General features: G+C 44.7%; 1 protein-coding gene across 1 annotated transcript in view; it reads left to right on the top strand.

Moving 5' to 3' along the window:
- Nucleotides 1-8786, top strand: part of LOC119859748 (2-5A-dependent ribonuclease) — a 37673-nt gene that overhangs the window by 3812 nt on the left and 25075 nt on the right. The window lies entirely within an intron of this gene.

Raw genomic sequence — 8786 nt, 5'->3', positions numbered from 1 at the left:
GTTAAACGAATATCTCAAAGACAAAGAGCAATCTGACCCCCCAGCCCCATGTCAACAAAGCTAATGGGCCCTATTAACTACAAAGAGATAAATTTTAAGTGAGAATAAGCATAGGGAATACAGTCAGAAATAGTTACAAAAAAAATAAAGATAAAATGCTTCCTATTGCTAAAATTAAAGTCCGCTGGAAATGCTTTTCAAAGAGGGACTGAAACTACAAAAAGGAGGGGCAAACACCCCCAAGAGATCCCGCTCTCTCTGCCTGCCCACCTCTTTCTCTGCACCTGAGAAGACAAAGGAAACAGCCGTTGGACTCTGGGGGAGGGGTCCTGTCCTAGATGTTGGTCAGTAATACTGCTGGAAGCGTGTGATAAACTTCGCTTGGATCTAATATAATTTAAGTTCAGCATTACAAAGTGTGTTGTCTTTATTTTTCTTGTAACTATTTCTGACTTTATTGCCTTACTCCTCGTGCCCTCCACTGTACCCCTACAAAATAGATATGCGTCATCTTTTATTCTGCTCCATTGGTAGGAATGTGTGGCTCACGTTTGCAGGGCCACTGCCTGTGCCATACCCAGGGTACAATCTAGATTAACGAGTAGCTGTGTCACCCCTTCCCACTTACCTGGGGTGTCCTTTATAATGCTTTGCTGCTGTAGTCTCCAGTCTGGACTGCTCACAAGTGGCCTTCAACATGTAAGTTACTCCCAGGTAACTCTGTATGTGCTGCAACCAGCCAGCCGCACCTTGGCTTTTACCAGCCTTCGACACAGTACAGGAAGACCCCAAATCACTCCCAGCCTTAAGATTTTCCCCCAGAAATATATGTCCCATACTTCCCTGCCCTCTCCTGGACAATACAAGTATGTTAAGTCCAGTATTTCTTTAAGATAATATTGCCAGCTTGTTATTTCAAATAGTTCTTCAGACACTTCAGTTTAAACACACTGGAGTAGATAAAACATTACAAGAAATTTATTAACTACAAAAAGATTTTAAGTGAGTACAAGTAATGAGGCATAAAAGTCAGAAGTGATTACAAGAGAAATAAAGATAAAACGCAACTAACGCCTAACTTAACAAATTATGTTAAGTTCAAAGCAAAGTTTTTTCTCACCACATGCTCTCAACAGTTTTACTGGTTAAACTTCTTAGGACAGGACCAGTGTACCCTCTAATTTTTCCCACCCATGTGCAGAATGAATTTTATGTGCACCAATATGGAGGTGATGTATGACACATCACCTTCATATTGGTGCACATAACAAAATTCATGTGGTGGGGGTGGGGCTGAGGAGTTCAGAGTGTGGGAGGGGGCTCAGGGCTGGGGCAGAGGGTTGGGGTGTGAGGGCTCCAGCTGGGGGTGCGGGATCTGGGGTGGGGCTGGGGATGAGGGGTTTGGGGTGCAGGAGAGTGCTCCAGGCTAAGGCAGGGAGAAAGGACTCCCGCCCCCCCCCAGCTCTCCCCACAGCAGCACCTGGACTGGGTGGGGAGAGGCGCCTCTCCCTGCCACAGAAGGTCTGGGGTTGGGGCTGCAGGATAGGTACCCCTCCCCTGGCAGGTCCAGGCTCAGGGAGGGGTGCCCCGGCCTGGATCCGTGCCACTCTGGCCATGCCTGGGGCCAGGCCACGCCACTCTGGCTGTTCTTGCGGGCCACAGCAGGTCCAAGCCGCAGAAGAGGGACACCCCGGCCGTGACAGGTACCGCAGCTTACAGGGAACTTAGGATAGGATCCCTTCCTCTGTTCAATGGCTGCTTCCTTTGTCCCTTCTGGTGCAGTTAATCGAAAGACAGAGAAAGAGGAAGGAGGAGGAGGAGGTGGGGGTCCCTTGGAGCATTTAGTCCTCCTTTCTATCTCTTGGAAAACATTTCCAGCTGATATTCAGGAGATAGTGTCTATATGTTGGGATATTCCCACTTGTTTCCTAGTCCTTTGTCTCCCTTCCTGCTTGATGGCTCTGTTTACTGCTTAAATGCAAATTATGCAGAGCGCATGTTCCTTTGTTTGAGACAGACCTGTTTGCCAAGCACAGTTTGGAACATGTATTAATTACATCATGCAGGGAAATTGTGTAACTTCACATATGGTGTTGCCACACACATTTTATTAGGGCAATATTGATCAGCAAATTATGGGTCTTCAAATGATACTTACAAGACATGCCTTGTACAAAGATTATTACAATAGTGTGTAGGGTGAGGACACGGGTACATTCTGTCATGCTGCCATCCTGTACCTGTGCTGTGTATTCACTGTCAGGCTTGGCCTCCCTCTCGCCTGAAGAGGCAGTCCTTTGGTTCCCATGGAGTCTGCCCACCAATCCCAGTTATCAAATATGCTGGCATTACATTTACTTTTTGTTTAAAAGCATAAAAGACAACTTGGTGTGAAGAGAGTCCTAGCTTCAATGCCAGCCTTGGCTCTTTAATCTTTCTTCCCCAGAGAGCAGCTTTCCAGCTCTCTCTTGAGATCTGTCTTTGTAGTGGGGATTGAAAACTAACTAAACTGAGCCTTTGTCTTTTAAATGTGGCAAACATAAATGCAGGAACCCAGGTAACAGCTGGATGAGTGACAGGGCCAGGTATACAGTTGTATAGTTTGTTTTATAAGCAGTTGTTTCACTAGAAATTGTAGAGACATTTATGAGGTGTATTTAATGCGGTAATCTCATAAATTTTCATTTTAATGCTATATCATTATGAGAGTCTGGAACTATTTCTATGTAGTATGGAAACCATGGAGCTGATCTTGCAAAATCTTATGATTGTAAGTGATCCTGAATCCTGTGAGTAGGCTCACTGAAGCCAAAGGGAGTACCGGGATGAGTATTACTTGTGTAAGTAAGGCTTTGCAGGGTCAGGCCCAGATTCAGCGCAGCACTGGTGCAGAAGCATTGATGCGTGGGGGCTGGCAGGAATGAATATATTTTCCTGTATGTATTCACAATATGCATATCGATGCTTATGACATGTAATCTGTGCAGTTAAATGCCTGCAGGGTTCTTTGCTTTTTCATCTGTACCTGCTTTCTCCCCTATCTGATGTATGCAGTTATTGGATTTGTTTGTCTTTTACACTGAGATTTTTTTCAGAGTAGCAGCCGTGTTAGTCTGTATTTGCAAAAAGAAGAGGAGGACTTGTGGCACCTTAGAGACTAACAAATTTATTAGAGCATAAGCTTTCGTGAGCTACAGCTCACTTCATCGGATGCATTTTGTCATCAGTATTCCCAGATAGACCTAAATCAGGAATAAACTCGGTTGGACAATCAACTCTTATTCCACTTGAAGATGAATAGAATATAATCTATATCTCTGCATAGAAGGAGAATTAGTGACAAGTGGGTGGGTTACAAGGCCATGTAAATGCCCTAGGACTCGGGAGTTCTTCAGCACTCCTGTGGAGGTAAGTTGGGCAGGGAGGATGAAGCTCAGCACCTACTCAGAGGAGGCCCTTTCAACACACTGGGTGGGAGTCAAGTTTCAGTTGCGGAAAAGAAAGGGAGAGGAAGACTCTGATGTGACATGCCCCCATCTCACAAGGAGAAAGTCTAAAGCATTCCTGCACTCAGGCAGCACCGATTAGGCACATCTGCAGAACATGCTCCACCGAGAGAAGTCGGCCAGCTACAAGGACCAAGATGGGAGCTGAGTAGCTTGTATAAGGTTGGGATGTCCATAAGCCGTTAAAGATTGCTATCTGTTTATGTTGCTTGAATGGCTTGGGGGAAGGCAAGAGAGACCCTAATCAGCGTATCAAACAGTTTCTCCAGTACATTTAGTGCACAGCATTTAGGATTCCAAGTTTGATATACGGAGTCACTCGGCAGGAAGATCTACTGGCTAGTGGTAAAGAAACCTGGTTGGGAAAGAAGAAATTCAATAGTCTTTGCTCACTTGTCCTCTGGACTGACGGGGCTCTTGCATGTCAGATATTTTGTCTCAGATGTTCTTGCATCATAATTAGAAACTATATCAACAAGAGGGATTCTGTTTTGGAATGGGAAACAAAATGATGCCCATGTACACACAGTGCAGGTTTAGGGGGTTACACTCATATCAAGGATTGGTGTATTCAAGGCACAGGACTAGACCAGAGATTCTCACAACAAATTTTTTGGTGGTCTCTTGCTGGTGGCCACTCTGAGAAATTTTCCTAAAATACTTAATTAACTTTAGGAAAAACAAATAAATATGCACACGTACATATCAAAATCATTGTAATTTATTAATGCAGGGTTTTTTCAGATTCAATAATAAAAACAATGTACAGTTGTATTTTGCTGCCCCTGGACCCCACTGCCTCCATTTACCTCACCCACCCATCACCTCTTTCTCTCCCCCCCCATGCTTCCCCCAGGGCCCCATTACTCCCCCCCCAATTGCCTCGGGCTCCCTTCCCCAACCTTGCACCCTAGGCTCACTGTGACATTTCACTCCATAATGTTTTATGGAAATATGCTTATGGGTTTAAATACGATGTAACTTCATGCAAAAAGTCTCTTGTAAGGTATCATTACAAAGGCTATAATCTACTGAATATATTCCTTTTATTTGTATGCATGTATCCTCCTTGTATCTGAAGCTGGAAGTATAACGCTGAGGTCTGATTGTAATTATGCAAAGTGTGGGCCATTAATGGTGGTTTGGAATCTTGATGGCTCCTATCAACTAGGACAATTGGCTGTAAATGGCTCTGTTTACTTGCAAACCCTCTTGTATATGTGTAGGCCAGCCCAGGAAGAATGGGGGGGGGGGGTGTCTCACAGGACATGTGACCATGTCACATGATACTGGAATCCATCTTAAATCTGGTACTTTTACATTTAGAAGGAGGGGTGGGGACCCAGAGAGACAAAAGATTCCCGCCCTGTGCCAAAGCTATAAAAGGGGGTGGAACAGAACAAAGGGGTTTGCAGTCATGAGAAAATCTCTAGTTTCCACCTAAGATGCCTGCAGGAACTAACAAGGACTGTACCAGGGGAAAGGATTGGGCCCAGACTAGGAAGGAGTCTAGTCTGTGAAAGAAGCTTTTTGGAACATCTCTGAGGGTGAGATTTATCTGTAATCAGTTTCTTAATGTATTAGGCTTAGACTTGCGTGTTTTCTTTTATTTTGCTTGGTAACTTACTTTGTTTTGTCTGTTATTACTTGGAACCACTTAAATCCTACTTTTTATACTTTATTAAGTCACTTTTGTTTATTAAAGAACCCAGAGTAAGTGATTAATACCTGGGGGAGCAAAAAGCTGTGCATATCTCTATATCAGTGTTATAGAAGGCAGACAATTTATGAGTTTACCCTGTATAAGCTTTATACAGAGTAAAATGGATTTATTTAGTGTCTGGATCCCATTGGGAACTGGGTATTTGGGTGCTGGAGATAGGTGACCTGCTAAGCAGTTTTTGGTTAAAGTCCGCAGCTTTGGGGGTGTGGTCCAGACCTCTGTCTGTGTTGGAGCAGGCTAGCATGTCTGGCAGGATTCTGGCATCCCAAGCTGGCAGGGAAAATGGGCTCAGAGGTAAACTCAGCACATTAGATGACAGTCCCAAGGGCATCTCTGTGACCGAACCCATCACACTCACCCTGCTCCTGGCCTCTTGACCATGGTGAACAGTAAGGCCAGCTCGGTTGAAGCCCTGCCGCCCTTGGCTGAAGCCCCATGGTTGGATCCAGAGGGGGAAAAGACCAGAGCCTTCCCACTCGGGGGGCTGAAGCTGAGAGCCCTGAAGCTGGGGTGAGGGCTGAAGCATGGAGCCTGCTGCCAGAGCCCCAAAGCTGAAAGAGAGGGAAGGGGGGTTTAAGCAAGAGCCCCACAGCTGAAGGAAGGAAAAAAAGGACATTACTTACATTACATTCCTTCCTTGCTTCCTTCATTACTGCCCATTCCTGAGGAGTTGACAGGGTTTTCTGTAGCATGATATTGTCTGTACTTTCTCTCATTTTTCTCCCAAGGTTCAGGGACAGTTTTTTCCTCATCACTCTTTAGTGACAAGTGCTCTATTGTTGCTGATAGTTGAAGGAATTCTTCACACTCCCTCTTCTTTTGGATACTGTGGAAGCAGGTCTCTCTCTGTTTCAGGATATCCTCTGTCACACTGGTTGCTCCGTCATTCATCTCTGAGTGCACTCTGCTTTAGACCTTCTACCTCCAGGTTACAGTCACTGCCCATAGATGTATGACCTGAGAGCTTGTAGGGACTTCAGCCCTTCCAAAATGTTATGGATTGCAGTAATAAATAAAACACAGGGTTTGGAACAGAAGCTCATCTGTCTCTATTAAAAGTGGACAAATTCAGCTTTTATACAAACCTACTCCATTAAAGCAATATTAAACAGCTATTTTTTTTAACTCTAGCTCCCTCCCCCAAATAAAAAAAAAAAAGATGGCTATGCCCCTGCTGCTTCTCAATTTCATCGATCATAGGACTGGAAAGGATCTCAAGAGGTCATCTACTCCTGTCCCCTGCACTCACAGCAGGACTAAGTATTATCTAGACCATCCCTGACAGGTGTTTGTCTAACCTGCTCTTAAAAATCTCCAATGACAGATATTCCACAACCTCCCTAGACAATTTATTCCAGTGCTTAACTTCCCTGACAGGAAGTTTTTTCCTAATGTGCAACCTAAACTGCCCTTGCTGCAATTTAATCTCATTGTTTCTTGTCCTGTCTTCAGAGGTTAACAAGAACAATTTACCTCCCTTCTCCTTGTAACAACCTTTTATGTACTTGCAAAGTGTTATGTCCTCTCCCAGCCTTCTCTTTTCCAGACTAAACAAATCCAATTCTTTCAATCTTCCGTCATGGGTCATGTTTTCTAGACCTTTAATCATTTTCGTTGCTTCTATTTGCAAATACGTCCCAGATAACTTCAGTCTCTGCCAGGGTTCCAGACCTGTGAGCTGCTCTAATTCCCAGAGATGGCCACAGGGTGTAGGGCAAGTGGCTTGGTGAAGATTCTTTCTAGCAGCTGAGGAGGTGTGATGAGCTCTGAGAATCACCACATGGTTCTGAAGATCTGGATGCCTCTCAGCTGTGCTCAGCAGGAGCTTGGGGAGAGGGGAGGTGATGTCTGTATCGGGTGAGGCTGTTTAGGCCTCTCTAAGTACAGGCATCACCTCCCAAGCTCCTGCTGAGCACATCTACACTCAATGTAGGCAAAATTGAGGCCAGTCCAGGCCCTGCCTGGGGGAGATCCTAAACAAGGTGTTTTACCTTGTTCTTACATAGTAGGATACTCCTCCACCATGAGAAGAAGCAGTGAATGGAGATGAATAGGAACACAGAGATGGGATGGGAGATGAGGAGGAAGAGAGAACTGTCAGGTTGGGGAGAGGGACGATTTGACATAGTCAAGTGACACTTTTTCCAGTCATGCATGTGCTGGGCCCAGGCACTAATAGTTTGAAGCCTATTTTTGCTGAATTTCAGGCACTTTTCTCTACCTCTTCCTCAAAAAGAAAAAATCACCTCATACTCAGCAGAATATGCACACAACCCTCCAGAGCTTGGGATCTCATCAGCTAGATCTCAGCTTAGTTAGAAAATGTCCATTGAAACCATTTTCAAATGTTGACAACTCTGGCTAGTGTGTATAGAGTGCTTTGATGATTAAAGGTGCTAGATAGTGTCAGTGCTACATGCTGCCACTAGTGGACATATCTAAACTAGATGGTAGGACTTCTTGGGCTAGGGTTAGGGTTTCCAAGGTATGGCTTACGGGATTATGGTTAGGGTACCATGTAATAGGACGGATAGGGATAGGGACAGGGTTCCAGATGGCGGGGCTCTTGGGCCTAAGGTTTTGGTTCCAACCTATAGTACTCCAGGCACTAAATATATGGTTTCAAAGGGTAGGGCTCCCCAGGCTAGAGTTAAGGTTCCAAAGGTTATGGCTCCACGTGCTAGGGTTAGGCTTCCAGAGGGTAGGGCTCCCCAGGCCAGGGTTAGGACTTCTGAGACTAGGATGCCCTGGGCTAGACTTTAGGGTTCCTATGGGTATGGTACTTGCAGCTAGGGTTAGGGATCCTATGAGTGGGAGCTCCCAGCCCTAGGGTTAGGATTCACAGGGTAGAGTACTTAGAGCTAGGGTTTGGGTGGCTATGGGTAGGGTACTTGGAGCTAGAGTTAGGGTTTCTATGGTCGGGTTCCCGTCTTAGCATTTGGCTTGCTATGGGTTGTAGCCTGAACTGCAGTTTAATTATATTGATTACTTAAGAATCCCATTATCACTTTGAGAGTTGACAGGATCTTGTCCCAAGATCAGGCCCAGTATTATTCAAATTATTATACAGTTGGGAACCCCATTGTGCACAGTTGGAATACTCACACTATAGAAACTCTTCTGTATTTAAAAATAGTTTATTAATACATTTAGTGCAGTCACAAACACCCCAACTCAACAAGATAGATGGGGATACTACAGAATGTACATTGGCACATTCATATACTCCTACTATCTGTTGTGGAACAATCATAAATGTTAGCCATTATCTTCCTCATCACCATCACCTTCTCCCTCATCACCAGTGGCCATCATTCTGGCACCTCCCAAGGACTACATCTCCTTCTCCTACAGCCCCTAGCCTAGGATGCAACTTTTATAATATGATATGCTGACACCGCTGTTTGATGCATATTCAGTAAGGATATTTCCCCTTTTCCTTATTTGTATATGCTCACCTTACTAATTTTGGTGTGTCCTTCTCCTATAGGTTAGTATATCAAAGATCTTAACTTATCATATATGTCAATCCACTAGCATGGGCCTCTTGTGGTTAG

The sequence above is a fragment of the Dermochelys coriacea genome, chromosome 8 (assembly GCF_009764565.3).
Source record: "Dermochelys coriacea isolate rDerCor1 chromosome 8, rDerCor1.pri.v4, whole genome shotgun sequence".
NCBI classification, from domain to species: Eukaryota; Metazoa; Chordata; order Testudines; family Dermochelyidae; genus Dermochelys; species Dermochelys coriacea.
Note: the sequence above shows the minus strand (reverse complement) of the source record. Positions and strands in the feature narration are given on the sequence as shown.